This window comes from Corvus brachyrhynchos, unplaced genomic scaffold (assembly GCF_000691975.1).
Source record: "Corvus brachyrhynchos isolate BGI_N302 unplaced genomic scaffold, ASM69197v1 scaffold705, whole genome shotgun sequence".
Classification (NCBI taxonomy): Eukaryota; Metazoa; Chordata; class Aves; order Passeriformes; family Corvidae; genus Corvus; species Corvus brachyrhynchos.
The window spans coordinates 1,918,320-1,935,013 of NW_008238346.1; the positions used below are offsets into that span (position 1 = coordinate 1,918,320).

The 16,694-nt window shown below is 39.2% G+C and overlaps 1 long non-coding RNA gene across 2 annotated transcripts in view; it reads right to left on the reverse strand.

The window, feature by feature from the left end:
* Positions 1–968: 968 nt before the first annotated feature.
* Positions 969–16,694, reverse strand: part of LOC108446949 — a 16,599-nt gene continuing 873 nt past the window's right edge. Inside the window, exons 2-3 of one of the 2 annotated variants that reach the window (XR_001862289.1) lie at positions 12,888–12,960; positions 969–1,801 (exon numbers count right to left, since the gene is read on the reverse strand). This is a non-coding gene — a long non-coding RNA (uncharacterized LOC108446949). Of the gene's footprint in view, positions 1,802–7,026; positions 9,021–12,887; positions 12,961–16,694 lie in introns of those variants that run through there. The other variant, XR_001862290.1, reaches the window with a different exon arrangement.

Genomic DNA, 16,694 nt, shown 5'->3' on the forward strand with positions numbered 1-16,694 from the left:
GCACCCCTCGCACCGCTGCGGTGCCCGTGCCCAGCCCTGCCCGGAGCCGCTCCGGCCGCCCCGGCCCTGGCGCAGCCGCCGCATGGTTCAACAGCCGCTTCCCCGGCCCCCTCCCCCAGCCCAGAGAGAGCAGCTACTCACAGCTGTTTTGCTCTCAAATCTGAGCTGCTAAACAGGAAAACGCTGGCAAAACGACGTGAAATGGTGTTTAAATGGGTCTGCAGCGACTCAGAGTTGGCGCTGAGAACAACTGCAGAAATTTCGGGACAGGTATCGATTTGCCTGCCCGGCCTTGCAGCAGTGCCAATTTGCCTTCTACTGAGAGCAAAAGTAAATGTTGATTGAGATTGCTGCATGTAACCAAACAAGGACGAGAGTATTTTTTGGCTTTTGCATTCTTGGACTGGTTAAAGATAGTTTCTCTGTGGCTTGAGTTACAGCCCAGCGTAAAGGCTCGTGCCTACATTTCTTCTCTGAATGTCCAAATCACAGCAGTGCAATACAGGAATAAACTGACGAAATACACGATATCATTTATACTAATGCAAATACTCTGCTTACAAATTTAAGTACCACGAGGTGTTAGTTTTCCTCTTAAGGTCTTCTTTCTAGATGTTGTTTTGAAATTATTACAAATGAGAATTGTAAAGTAAGAATTACAACTGCCTTTCACACATAAAAGAAAATGCATAGATGTGATAGACAAAAACCTAACTGCTGCATGCATAGGGGAGCTGCCCTAGTTCCCACAACTGAGTGCCTCCGGGGGATACCAGTGGAGTATTAGATCTGATAGTTTATGAAAAGCGTTCTGCAGTTTGTGGGTCAGAAGGGATTTTGAGTCTGAAATTTCCTCCTTTAGCAAGAAGAAATACTTAATTTTGTTGCAACGTGGACATTGGAATAAAAGACACCAAAAAGACCCTTTTCAAATTAAAAAATACCATAAGATATGAGCTACTGAAATGTACAACTCCTATAAAGTTTGTATTTCTGTGTAATAAGCAGTCCAGTATTTGTGTATAGCAAATAGTTTTCTAAAACATAACATTTTGTACAAAGAAAAGATGATCTCTAATTGTATTTCTTAGAGCACATTCACATACTAAAGTTTTCATCCAGTTTTCTCATAATCTGGGCCAGGAATTTCAACTTTGTCAGGTCTGGTGAAGGAGAGTTGGTGAAATAGTGCCAAACACCCACTTTCTAATTTTGGTCTTGAAAAGGAACATACCCAGAATCTCTGGCCACTTCTAAAATACAAGCCCTTTGCTGTCCAGCTTTATAATAAAGCTTTTGAATTTATGTCAACTTTTTCTTGGAGTGATTTGTTGAAAGTCAGTTGGGAAAGAGGGGGCAGAGTCTGCTTTCAGCCGGCTCTTCTGCAGCTAAGAGGATTTGTAGCTGCTTCACTAATCAGAGCTGAGCCAGGAGGCCGTAAGTGTTTCACCGACAGTCGCAGTGCTGTTGTCACATCTGTGTCCTCTGTCACTACACCCTCATCTCGGCTTTGCTTGCTCAATGAGCATCTCATTGCCTTAGTGGGCACCAGAGAAGGAAATGGGTGTCTTTGATCCTGTGACCAGCAGCAGGGCCACATCCCACACCCAGGGGTGCGTGTTTGACGCAGAGGTGTTGGAAGCATCGGAAGGGGAAGCTCTGAACTCCACTCAGAAAAGTGAAATCCGGCGTTACATCATGTTTTTGTAATTCTCTTCATCTAAGGAGCAGATCACAGAAGTAGTCAAAGTCCCAATATGATGCTGCAGCCCACATCCTGATCATTGCTTCCAGCATGAGTCTATGTGCAGTGAGAGAAATCAGAGCTTGAATCATGATAGAAATCACATTGGAGGAGATGATTCAAGAGCTGGATTACATGAAAACTGAATGTAACAGAGATGGCAATGAACACATATATATTGAGTCTAAGAAAATGCAGGAAACATAAGGCAGTTAAAAATCTTACTAATGTGTTACTTACTAATTTAATTGTTTCACTGCATTTGTATTGTTACATGGGAATTTCTTAGTAGGTACTTTGTAAAAGACCCTCAATACTGCTTACATACACCTTCTCTAGGTATGGAATCACACTGATTTTTTTCCCCTTCCACTCATAAAAATAGGGGATCAAAGGGGGCACTTGTTTTCATTGTGCTGCAATGTAACTCAGAGCAAACTCTCAGCCAGAGTATAAAGCCAGCTTGTCTGCTTTGCTTCCCTCTATAAAAGATGACCTATAGTACATTTAAAACCTAATATGAAGATTTTAGCATGTTTTTTCATTGTACACTTTTACACTAGTGTATTGTTTTCTGGTTGCAAAAGAGTTATTTCTGTAATATAAGTTAATACAAAAGTCAGGAGAAAAGCCTCAATGGCTTTATCATAGTTTTGTGCAGTTTCTAGAGTCTGATTTTAGTATCATTTACGAGAAAACTGCTTAGGCTATTCTTTGGACTGTTTTGAAAAGCATAGTAAATAAATACAGTGTTTTACTCAAACACAGTGATTCTGTATAATAATGAATGTTTCTTGTATGATTGTAGAGCAGCTTTCCTGTTTTTCTAACCTTAAAAAATTCTTGGCTTACTGTAAAATAAGTCCAGACAGAGATAATTTTGTCACTCATTTGAAGAGGATCCTGAATTAGTCTAATGGGAATTGCAGCTTAGCAAGATCTTTTTACACTTGTATAAATCCACAGGCTTAGTAGTAAAATCGCATTTCAGTATTGAAAGCTTGGTGGTGATGTTGTGTTGCCATGGAATCAGGCAAATGGGAAAAATTTTGGAATGCCACGAAGGAACAGACTTCCAGAGCTGCATGTGCTCCAAAAAGCTCAAATACTGCTGGGTTTCACTTCCAGAAAAGGGAGATTTTATCCTGCTTCCATTGAAGCCAATGGGAGGTTTGCCACTGATCTCAGTAGGAGCGGGAGCATGCCCGAGTTTTGCAGTCCATCTTTTTAAAGTCCTTAAACCAAAGTGTTTAGCATGCCAATGAGTCCAGGGAGGTGATTTGCATATGATGGCCAATGAGCAGAACCCTGGCTTTGTGTGAATAAGCTGCTGACCACATTTGTGCATAGCAGCCTGCAGAAGAGAAAGAGCTGGCAGGACTCTTTTTTCTAAAATAATGATTGGTCCTTCCTATGTTTAAATTCCTCATGAAGCTTCCAGTGAAGTTCGACAAAGTACCTGTTTGCTGGACAATGCTGTGGGGAGGAGGAGGGAGCAGGGACAAGGGGACTTCTTTTCACATTGGCTGTACCCTGGGTCTGTTCTCCAAGCTCATTTCCAGCGATTCCCATGATGTCACTTTTAGTAATGGAGACATGTTTACAAAAGAGTACACAGCATCCTCTTTAAAAAGAAACTTTCAACTTGGGGAGCACTACAAAAGTTAGGAAACCAAAAGCTGTTTGAGGAGGGAGTAAAGATCCAGACAAAGGTTCTTTGTTTGCAGTGACCGAACTTGACCTCACATGACTATTAACAATAATGAATATGCAGTTTGGCAGTGGCAAAACTCAGTGTCAGCATTATTGCCTGTGGTATGCAATATATTAAGAGCATCTGAGAGTGGCAAGTGGCCACGAAATGGGCTGATAAAATTGTATGTAAAAATGGTTTTTGTATACTTTATATCTCCTTTCAAGACAAATGATTTTTTTCTCTTCTATTTCATCCCCCTTATCTTAAGAACAAATACAAAATTCATTAAGAGTAGAGTGACTCTCTCCTATGTAATATAGCATATCGTGTTTCTGTAATTTTGAAAAGATAAGGGGCATTTCAGCCCAAGCTGCTCCTACCTTTTCCCTTGAACTTGTTACATTAGTACAAAAAAGGCTTTTGTTCTAACAGAAAAAAACAGTGTAACTAACTGGTTTAAACCTAATATAACTAACTTTTACACTTCCAAACTTAGCACCATTTTTCTATCAAGAAATTACACATATGCATTTTGCACAAATCAGAAAATCCTAACTATCCAAAGGAATTTGCCAGCATTTTTAATCTAGCAATACGGCATGGCAGAATTTGGAACAAGATTGTCCCATACTCGTGCCTTGAGCAATTATCTGCCATAACAGTGCAAGCTTCCCCATGCCTGCTGTGAGCAAGGGGGACATGTTGTAAGGGTGGTTAGTTCAGTTCTCCACTTTTGTTTCTTGAGAGTATTTGCGAAGCTGACACTCTATCCAAGAGCTGATTTTATCTGAAAAACAACAGATGAAGCAACTAATTTACTGCATATAGGCCCTAAATACTGCTGGATATTCAAAGTTATTACCCATTTGTAAATCATTAAAAATTGGTATGTGCGGGAGACTCTGGTGTTAAAAGGATACATTTCATTTGCAGGTATTTCAAGTGCCACTAATAACTTTAATGTCAAGCCAAATAAACTTCTACTTCTTGTCAACTTCTCTGCAAAAAGCAAAGACTTTCTTCTCATCTAGTTCCCTCTTCAGAAATCCAGAACTGCTTTCTACCCTTCCAAAAGAGAAACCAAGGAATATAACAGAAAATAGAGAAATCTGAGACCTAAGGGCAGTATGGGCAATTTTGAAAAAATGGCATCTCATAGAAAAATCACAAAATTGTGATCTTACCAAATTTGCTGTGACTCATCCTTGAGTCACAGAACTGCAAATTGTTCTAGAATAACAAAATCCCTAGTCATTATGAGGTTCTAGGCAAGTGTTTCATCAGTATCTCAAAAGGAGGCACTTTTCACTGCTGAGGTTTGCTCTATTGTGAAGTTGTTGGCTTTAGATGGACTTGTCACATCTTGTAAAGTACTGTAGATATTGAAAGTCAGGATCACAGACAGCTCTTTCAACAACAGTGCTCAAGAGGCTTTGCAACAGACTGTGTGACCCAGGTATTTTCAGGAATTTGGGACCATAATCAAGGCAGTGTTGGGTGGGACATTGGAAGAGTCTTAATGCCTTTGATGTGAAAGACACAAGACCTGTTGGTTGGGAAATTTTCTCAGAATTTTGGAGCCATCTTTTGAAACACCTTGGGAGAGTTAGGAAAGTGTCTGGGCATCTGTTCTGCTCTGATGCAATGGTCCTGATGCAGACTGCCATATATTCCAATGAAGGCTTTACACTCTCAATACTTTCCAATCCCTTATGTGATTATCTCTTATATAAATGAACAGAGAGACACCTCCAAAGGTGAACACGCCCTGCTCCCCAATTTATCCAAGCAAACAAAATGGAATTGTTCATTTTTGGTTTTGGAAAAAGCACAAAGAAACTAAATATCCCCATACATGTCTAGATATATTTCCTTTTTGTAAGTCAGTGTCACTAAAAAATAGGTCTCCAGCTTTAGTTTACCATAGATATATATAATTAATTTTATGTAACTGAAATTTTATCTATGAACACAATGAACAAAAAGTAAACTATAAATTTTGCCTCAGCATGACAAAATTAACTGAGAACCCTGACAAAAAGCAGTTTTTTGCTCTTGGCCTTCTCTCTGCACTAATCTGGCTACACCACTTGTTACATTCCAATTCTGACACTCAAGTCATGTTGAGCAATTTTCCCACAGTGTGTTTCCCAAACAAGGGCATTTTTCCCACTCCCACTTATGTGTCTCTTGCATCTGGGAACTGCAGAAAAATGTCCTTGTTTAAGTCCTAAGATCCAGCCAACCACTGTACTGCAATGCTAGATCTCAAAAACTGTGGGTGATCATTTGACCAAAACGGTACCAATTGGCCCAGCAAAAACATACTTTTTCAGTTACTAAATTACAGATATTCAACTCATATCGTGATAAAATCTAACATAGGGGTTTTTTTACTGTTGAAGCATAACCTAATACTTTCCCAAGCACCTTATACCTTCATGAGAGCAGAAATCTTTTTATTTGTATACCCTAAACTCTTGAACTGCCTAAACTCTTAAATTGCCTCTTAAATTATTCCAGGATATTCACCTCAAATTCCAGAAGCCTTGAAAAGGGTAAAATCTCTTTCTAGAAGATGATGGTTTTGCAGGTCCTGTCTTTCCCCTTTATAAAAGAACAGAACATATTACTAGCTTTGTATTTCACACATGACCAACCATGGCTTCAGGAGAATTACATCCAGCATGACAGGCTGGATTCATAAAGCTGCTTGTGGGCTAAGTCACCCCACAGCTCTTTCAGATTTAGGATAATGAAGGGTCATACGTGCCTTGTTTATTCTTACTACACTTTCCCCTTTCATTATTTCCATAGGTTGAATAAAGCAAGAGTGGTTTCTGGAAGGTTCTTGTTTATTTTACCTTTACCTACAAAAAAAGACTAAACATTCCCTGAAGCAAAGTACCCCAGGCTGTGGGACAGGGATGTTTTGAGACAGGTCTTTTGAGGAAGAGAAGTGATTGATGCCTTTGATTAGAACATCATCAACTTAGCTTGAGCTACAAGAGAAGATTATATCAGATTTTGGCTTTAAAAGCCCTGTCTTTCAGAGACACAAAGTTACAAAGAAAAAACATTTCATCCAGCATAAAACAATTGAGCAAATTTGAGCATCTGTTTATCAGCATAATTTACCAAAAGCATCACAGTGGTTCAGGTAAACTAGAATGGGGGTTAACTCAGGTTGAAAGACAAGATGAGGAGCCTCTTGAAGCCACAGCGTTTTATTTCTTCTGAGGAAAAACATTAGCAAACTGCAGATAACCACCTCTGCATTTTGTGACTGAACTTTTTAATTAATGTTATGGATTGACTACACTGGTGTGGTTTTCTCATAGAATCTTATGGGTTAGGAAGGAACCTTAAAGAGCATCTAGTCCCAAGCCCCCCTGCCATGGGCAGGGACACCTCCCAGTAGACCAAATTGCTCAAGGCCTTATCCAACCTGGCCTTGAACACTTCCAGGATTGGGGCATCCACAACCTTCCTCAGCAACCTGTTCCAGTATCTCACCACCCTCACAGTGAAGAATTTTTTCTTATATCTAGCCAAAGTTTCCCCTCTTTCAGTTTGTATATAATAATAATAAGTATAATGTAAATGATAAATGATAAACGTTATGTTTATATTATGAAATACAAAAAGTAATGAGCAGACCAGTGCACTTTGAATTTGCATTCAGAAGTCTGCTTTAGTGGTCCGAATATACTGGGCATGCATACCTCTGGCTCTTCCTTGCAAAATGTTATCTTCTCATCCTGAGCTACTGCAGTGTCTCTGAGTCAAACTGAGCTTCCCCAATCAAGCTCAATTGTGTTTCCCCACCAGCTTTTTTCACAGAAGAACTTTCTGTGCATTTTCACCTGTGGCATTTCTCAGACACATATTTGTGGATAGATAATGTTTAGTATTTCTTACATGACATATGCTTAGAATGTGCTAATTAAGTTAATGCATAAAAAATATTTGGAAAGCAGCAGCCAGATTGGAAACTGGAGAAGGCTCCTGTGCACTTTAAAAGTAATTTCTGGAACCATCTTCCGAGAGAATTATGTTGCAAATATCAGCCCCATGTTCAACCTACATCATGGCATCATCTGATTATTTTTGGCCATTCCTCATTCAGTTTCAGCTCCTCTAGTAGATCATTAGTATGTATGGGCCAGGAGGTACCATCAGTAATCCTACCCAGTATGATGAAACATAGAGCAAAATTTCATAGCTTGTTTACCCAAGCAATACCTGTTACTAAAAATAACTTGGTTACTATATTTTAACTAATACTTCAAGGACTGGCATAGATATCTTATCTGCTTCTGATCAGCCCTCAAAATGAGAGCAAATATATTTTGAAATATAATTTATTTTCTAATCTAGGTGTTGTTAAATCTCATTAAAAGGCAGATATGGAGAAAAAGTCATCCATGTCTATACTTAGAATGTTTGGAAGCAGAACCATGCACAATCAAAGAGTCCGTATGCAATTTTGCAACTCTGTGGTCAGTAGCATGATCACTCTCTTTGCTTCTCTGCTTTTTCTATTCCTCTGAGGACTCTATGTAAGAAGTTTCCTGACCATAGATATATGTGATATCCCTGTGGTCAGTTAATATTTGGAATTTGAAGAGGCTCTGTACAAAGTAAGGTGTGCATTTTCAGAGAACCACACTAGAAAATACATCCTGGTGGAGCCCTCCAGTGAAGAAGTGCCTGAAATGTAACTTGTGTTTGCTATGGGAATTCAAATGAATCATTTAGAAAGGTTTTAATTAATGGTAGAGAAAAAAGGAGGTAATGTTATAGCTAAAAAATTTTGAATTCCAACTGTGTCTATAATCCTTCTGATTTCGACTTAAAAAACTGTTTCATTTTTGCTAAACTGAGATTCCTTTTCTCATCTCCATTCTCTTCACTTTCTTCCATTTCAGGCTAAATGCTCTATTTAGTGCAACATTCAAGCCGTCTTTAGACTCTTTTTCCTCAGTACAGATCTTGACTTAGCCTAATTAAAATTAAATACAAGAAAAAGAGCTAAAACAGTAAACTTAGTATAAAATAAATTTTAAAACCCTCTTTTGAATATTGACTATGTCTTCTGATGTCTTCTCTATCTACATGTTATTTGTGTAAAATCATAGCATTTGGGTAAAATCATAGCATGGCAAAAGCCAATGGCAAATCTCTCCCCTGACCAGGAAAGCTGCATCCCAGTGGTGTATGATAAAAATATTACAAAATTTAAATACTCTGTTACAGGACAACCACAGCTACCTACCTTCCGAGCCCTACTTGAGCGTACACTCCACACTTCTGTATTAACCAAGCACTTGATTTATGCAGGGAGGGCTTAATTAATGTAAAATTTTTTCAACCGAGAGTAACCTTTGAAACCACGCTTACCCTATCAGTTGTGATTTGTGCAGGACACCTCACAGAGCTGCAATCTATGCATCCTTACGTAACAGGCATTAAGAAGCAGTTACACAACTTAATGCAAACACCACCGGCAGATGAAAATCCATGGCACAGACAGGATCTTGAGTAATCATCAAAGCAGTGCCAGAAAGCAAATCCTACCTGCAGAAAACATTTTTTGTGTTAAATCCATTTCCTGGGATGCTCAATAGTTCTGTTGCTGGTAGCCTTAATAGTCTGCCACAAAGGGGATTTTCATTGTCAATTTTTTATCCTTCAAAACCTGTTAATACAAACTTTGACCAATGCTGCCAGAAAATGTGTGTGCAATTCAACTCATATCTTTACTGACTGCAATAATAAACTTTTGGTCTAAAACAAACAGGTCATTAGCAAACAGATACTTTTGTGCACTGAGGTTACTTGGGCCTCTCTCCTCCTGTCATCCCATTTTTCACTCACTGTTCAGACACTTAGAGTTTAATGTCTGAGTATGTCTTCAGGATGCCAGGGCACTGCAACTTTCTCAAATTTAGTACAGGGGAAGAACATACTCCATTTTTCAGTGCACAAAGTTTATTAGTGTCCTTTAATTGAAACTCTTAATTCGGGAAATACTTTTATCTCAGGGGTTAACTTAGGTTGCAGGGTATGCCTAAAGTCAGGCAGTTGTGGCTATCCATACATCTGTTCTAAATTGAAGAAATGGTATCCAGTTTTCTTTGTACTATGTTCAGAATATTTTCTTGATAAAATATTGCATTATTAATGAAAGGAGCATTCCAAAACCCACTTTAGGTACTTCACAGCGCAGAAGTTGAAGTGCTATACAAAGTATTGTATGGGAAAGACTCTGGTCCCTTTTACATCAGCAGAGATTGGGATGACTCCAAATTTTCACTGGTATAACAAAGTAGAATTTTTTCCTCAGCCAAAATGCACAGGGATGGCAAGACATAACTATGTAGTCAGAAATTCTAGTTGAAAGATGAGTAGTTTATCACAGTTTAACTACATGACATCTTCAGAAAACACTCAAGTATTTAAAACATCATCCTCCCTTTTCCATCAGTAGAGATTGGGATGACTCCAAATTTTCACTGGTATAACAAAGTAGAATTTTTTCCTCAGCCAAAATGCACAGGGATGGCAAGACATAACTATGTAGTCAGAAATTCTAGTTGAAAGATGAGTAGTTTATCACAGTTTAACTATATGACATCTTCAGAAAACACTCAAGTATTTAAAACATCATCAGGCCTCAAATAAGACATGGGTGGGGTTTTTCAGTCTGTGGCATTGCTTGCTTCCTTGACTGATGTGTTCATAATGGATAGAGGTGATGTTTTTGAATCAAATATATTCAAACAGCAATAAAATAGTAATACTAGATAACTAAGGCAGGCACAGTTGGGCTGCATTAAGGGGGATAGGAATGCTGAAAGATGTTTGGGGTTTTCCTTTTTCACAGCCTCATAAGAATCCACCCATCCAACTTTGCTTCTAACCCACCAGTCTATTTGTCCTGTTGAGTATCCTGTTTTAGTCTTCCATCTCTCCAAACACAATCGCTTCGAAATACTGGAATAAATACATTCAGTCACTGAACAGCCTACTCAACAAAGCCCAAAGACCAGGTCTAAGAGTCACCTGAAGACCTGACCCTTCCTGGTTCACCTTTTCATTTTTTTCCCGCCTCTCAACAGAAAGAAAACACTCCATTCCTTTGGGATTTTTTGGCTAAAACATGCTAGTGGCAAGATATATCCCTCCTCAGAGATGTGTGCAGTGATCTAGAGAGAGGAAATGATCCACCTGAAAAAGAAGTCCTCATCAACACGGGTCCAGCTTTAGAGACAGAGGAAGAGTGTGAGGAATACCTGAGGGAGGGGCAGGAGCAGTGCAGAGTAGCAGAGCCAGTAGAAGAAGTGTCTGTGGTGCTGTGCTCAGACAGTCACATCCCACTGCTTGTGAGGAATAGCATAGTTTCCTGTTATTGAATGAGAGTATAAACATGGGGGAGAGGGAGCCCCAGAAAGAAAACAGACTTCATGGAGAATGAGGTCAAATTGTGGCTTTAAAAAGTACGTGCTTTACATGTTTTATCCAGGTTAGGGCCTAATTTTGTTTTCTGGGAGTAAAAAAAGGAAAATAACTTAAATACTGATAACATATCTTTTCTCTCATTTAAATTCCCAGTTAAAAAAAAATCCAGTTTGTTTGCATGCCAACAGTTCAATTTACCAGAATCTATTTGTATTAATTCCCTAATTAAAACTACATTACATTTGTCAGAGCCTTTTAGGCCACAGTAATGTCAATGGGATTAATCACCAAAGCATTCTTTTCTTGATCAAGGTGTTTTCCTCAAGTATTGCTACAAGTTACATCCAATTCAGCCATGATTGAAAACACTGTAATTGTGTTGAACAGAAACATCGTTCTTTCCTTAATTAAATAGGTTTCCAAAGTGGTTTCTACCACCTACAGTTTGGAAACCAGTGCACTTGCCATATAGGATGGCTTCTTTCCTTTCCTACTGTTGGCAAACTGCTATTTTATCTCTGTATGCTCAGTTAACACCTCTACTTACCAACTAAAGGATCTATGAGTACAGAAAAAATCTGGGAAATGTGATGAAGCATTTATGTATCATCTTCTGACCTTCATATCTTAATTTTTTAAATGTTTCTTTGTACTGGTTATTCCAGAACTGTCTTTTGTCTACAACATCCTAATTGTATTGTTTTAACTAACAGGTACATACAAACATCATTCCACAGACTTATTTTTAATCAGGGATTTCTCGTGCTCAATTGAAAAATAGCAGTAAAGGAACACATAAGATAATTATAAAACAGGCAGCAATTCTGAAAGAATTAAACTGCTCTGCTTCACATATTGCTCCATTCTAAGACACCTGAGAAACATTTATTTTTCAGCCTGCCAGTATCCTGAGCACTGTATGGACTCCTCTAATTGTATTTTCTTTAATACAAAAGCAATGGCAAAATAACCAGTGTACTTCCGTGGCCTGCCAATCCTGCCACATATGTGGTCATGAGAAAGGACATAAATAGAATCTACCCAGATAAAGAATGATTCATACATAGAGAGGAGGTACCCAGGAGAGGTGCCAGAGATGATCTCTGTTCCCTGCTATTTTATCTGTCTTGCTGAGGCACTTACACGGTTCCCATTGCTGTGATGCCAGAATATATAAGGACATACAGCTGTTCTTTCAACACTCAAATGGGGTGGACAGATTACCTGGGTTATCCCGGGTCAGAAGTTGGAAGAAGATCATTGCACAAGCTTCACATGTTCTTGATGGGTAAAAGATGTTTAATGACCATTCCCATATAAATCATCACCTAACCTCATTCCCAAAGCATCCAAGTGTTTCTCAAGTATTCATGCTAAATAGTCAAGAAGTCCCATCTTGGAGGTTTTATTGGACATGAACCAATGGCTGAAATGACTTGTAGCAACTTCTTTCAGTGCACAACAACTGCTCTTTTGCTATGGTTGTCAAGGTAAATATATTCCCTAACAAGGGTTCTAAATGTCTATTTCAGTCAATCATTTCAATCATAGAGTGCTGAGTAAGACTATATTTCCCCCATTGTCCATGTGGTCATGGGGGCAGCATTGTACCTGAAACTGCTTTGGAAGAAAAACTTCCCTGTTTACAAGCATGAAGAAGTTGTCCCCAAAACATAAGTACATGAGGATGATCTTGTTAATTTACTGAAGCCAGCAGTGACATTTCTGCATGGGACCCAGGCATGTTACTGTCTACTCTGAGTGATGTAAGTTGAGTTTGATGACTGGATGCCACCTGGTAGCTTCTCCTGTAGAGGCACTCATTGCTGGTGGGCTGAGTAACACATTAGTGCATAAATTCTATACATGTGCTTTACCACAAGTGGGGGAATAATGTCCTTTATGCAATTGCTTATGATTCACAGTCAGAAATTTTTAGTATTTTTATAATTATCTTTATCTGTAAGATGCCAGAATACTTACCACCCTGATGGGATGTTGGGTAGGATAATTAACTGTTATTTGGAGCTGCTCTTAGACTGATGAATGTTGAGTCCTGCAAGAGAGAGAAAGATGTGATCCACTGACACTTGATTAAGACACACCTATGTCATCACCTCTGCAGCCTTTACTGCAAGAAACAAGCAAGGCTGGATTGCCCAAAATTAAAAATGGGTTTGGACAACACCTGTCAATGAAAAGCAATGTCTGTATGTTTACATCTTTTCCATTAAAACACCTTGTTTTACAGTTTCATCTGAACAATTTTCATCCAGTACCATCTTTCTAGCACAATGGATTGCCCATCTTTTGGGAGCTGGACTAGATGACCTCTAAAGGTTCCTTCCAACCCAAACTATTCTCTGATTCAATGATTTTACTGATGCTAACACATGTTCATGCTCAATAACCTTAGGCAGCAGTAATTTGCTTCAGATTTCATGATAATTTTTTAAAATAATTTTTCTTTCTAAGCCAAATTATTTTTTATTCTTGATTTTAAAGCCAAAAGGATATATTGTAGCTACCTAGACAAAATCCTCATGACAGAAAACCTGCAACCAATAAAGGTACCAAGGCAAAAGCATGCAAGGACAAATGTCATGAACTTCCAAATGCCAAAGACACATTCTGCAGCAGCACCATTGCAGCAGTGTCATGAAGGATGTTTTTAGCATGTATTTAATACATTTTAACTTTTACTGGTGACAGTTCAAGGTTAATAAAAATCAGAGGGGTTGGACTGGAACTGATGGCAACTGCTAGAGCGTTTCACACAATGCACCCGCTCAAATGACTTTAGAAGGCCATGGGCTTCATCTTTCATATCTTCATGCTGAAATATCTTGGCTATTTCAGCTGTAACCAATGTAAGCTTTAAGACTAATTTAATACATTAACCTTAATATGGTGCAGTCAGATGTAGGAACCAACAAAATCTAAAATGTTCTTAACAGGTTTTAATAGCATCTTGCACTAGAGCTGGTTGGATATTTTTGCATGAAAGAATGGATGGAATTATTACATAAAGTCACTCTTTATGGGAATTTTTGTTGTTAATCATCTCTTATTTAATCTAAAAATAAGAGCAATTTTGTCCCAATCACTTGCTGAAAAATGAAGATGTCAGCTCAGAAATACTGCAACACTTACGGAGAGAGAGGATGAGTTCACAGTTTAATAGTGAGAATTTAGTATCAACAATATCATTGTGTTTCAGGAGAGATGCAGTCCAAAGGCAACTTCCTGTCTTCATTCTCCTCTTCCTGGATCCTGTCAGGATCCTTGTCAATGTTATATGTTCTACAACATCTGCCCTGGTGTAATGCATCTTGAGAGATTTTGTCTGACATAGAAGTTCATGCATCTAAATGCATCTCCCCAGGCCTCTGCAGTGATATTTCTGAATAGAAAAGCTTTTCAGTTTTCTCTCTTTGAAATCTGTGCACACGTCTGTGATCACAGACTAACTTTTCTCTGTTCTGTTTACATGGGCAGCATTGCACACACACACGGCAATATTTCCAATAATTTCAGACATGCAGTCTTCTGCCAGTTTGAGGCAGAAAAGCACCAATAAATAATATTGATACAAATTAAAGTCCTGACTCTCAAACACTTGTTGAGCTGAACGGTTCCATGTCAGGAGGGGAATCTCAGTGATGCTGAAGAGGCCTGTGACGTATGTATTACTCACAGGAGCCATGGTGCAAGACTGGAAATCCACTTCCAGCTCATTATGCATGTATGGTTTCAGTTGTCCTAATGGCAGGCTCACACAGATACACACTTTAACTGTACAGCAATGGGAGTAACAAAGCCTACAGCCATTCAGCACCAGTGTAACAGCAATGTACTGCAGCAGACACCTCTCCACAGCAACTGGGATGAGCTGGTGGCTGCTGCTATGCCATACTTCGAACCAGCACTTTCCATGGACAGGAAACAGGGCAGAATGAGAGCTTGGAGGAGTTCTCACATTTTCACATCAGCATGTCTAAGTGTTCACAACACACCTTCGAAATTTCCGGTTCAACCCCTGGATATTCATTTTGGAAAGAATAAGATTGAAGATGCAATGGCAATAAAAGACAAGATGGAAAGATAGACACAGCTCACTCCAAATCAGAAGATTCATTATTTAGTCTTCTTAAATGTATCACTATAAGAAATTAGATTATTATATACTAATGCCTAGGAAAATCCAGTTGCTGATGTATCTAGTAGATATTCAGATGAGTGAGAACAGACTTGATGCTAATCAGGTGGGAAAGTCTGAAATAGCAACACAGAAAACCATTGTGGGTTCTTAATCTAGAGGAGTTAACCATCTGGGGCGATATGGCTTATGTTGTGACCATGATTGTAGCCCCAGCTCTAGCCTGAGAGGAGCTGTGATTCTGCCTCTCTGGGCATCTGTGAGACCTACAAGGTCTTCAAGGTAACAGCTGGTGCTCTAGTACAGTCAGAAGGGGTAAAAATTTGGAGGTTTTTGAAAGCATTATTAGCACAAAACTGGGGTGGACTTACAGGGCCGAACAAGTTCTATAAATGATTTGCCACACCTTGCTCTTCCATCTCCTTTGTCTGTGCCTCCTACAACCTAGAAAAATTATCCTAAGTCCTGCTGAGTCCTGCTAATACTGGGAGATTACTCAGAGGCTAAGGAAAAGATGAACTGGACTGAAGGACCATCGCACTGGGTGAGCTTCACCCAGCTAAGCCTTGATATTTATATCTGTCTCTCACACTAGAAAGAAACATTCATTTCTAGGGCACAGTCCTGATCCCAGAGTAGATGCCTCAAGCATCCAGATGCATTGCTCATAACAGGCTCTGAAGGACCCAGTTTCTCTGCACTGAATATAAAATTTGTTTAAGTTGACTATTCCAAATACAGACAAACCATTGACTTCTAGTCATGCCAAACCCCATCCCAGCTGACAACCTTGACAGTCCAGTATTAAAGCAAATCAATGAAGAGTTTATCTAGATGCACAGGACTGATAGGAAACCCTGAGATGTTTGTAGTTACCCAGTGCTACAGCTCATGGAAGTCAAAGCCTGGACTTTGAAATACAGACAACTTCAGATTGATCATCAAAGGCTTTAACCAGCTCAAATCTCCTCCAGCAGAACTTTGCTGGTCCATCTTCCCTGCAGGGTTGCTTCTGTCCTTGGAGAAGACACTAATCCTCCCACAAGGATCTCCAAGGATCTTGCTGTGATGGAGCTAATTATAGGTAATCTGCTGATATACAATTAAATATGCTCACCAGCACAATTTGTGGGGTGCATGGTATGTTCTACTATGCCAAGCAAAAGGATCTGACAGTGGACAGGAATAAATACCAGCTTGGACTGCAGGAGATTAGTGATCTGAAGCACCTGCTGTGTGACAGAGACATCCAAGCTTGGATGCCAGTTCAAACAAATTCCTTTAAACAAGGATGCTTTGTCATGTAGTGTTAGGAAACACAATTCTTTGTTAATCAAAATTAAGGAATAATTTTTGAATATTTGCTTTTTACTAGAGACCAGAGGAGGAGAGAACAGAACTGCTAATCCACCCGGTGTGCTACAAATACTGTAAGAAGAGACAATTGTCCCAGTAAGGAGACTGAAAGCTAAAAATATAAGGCAGAGGCTGAAGGGCAGCCAAAGGCACAGGGTGATATTCCATGTCTGTGATCACACAGCTGGCTTGTGCCCAGGGCCTGTTCTCTGTCACCGCAGCACTGCTTAAATACATCCCAGAGTGTGACAGTACAAATAAAAAAGCTGCTAGAG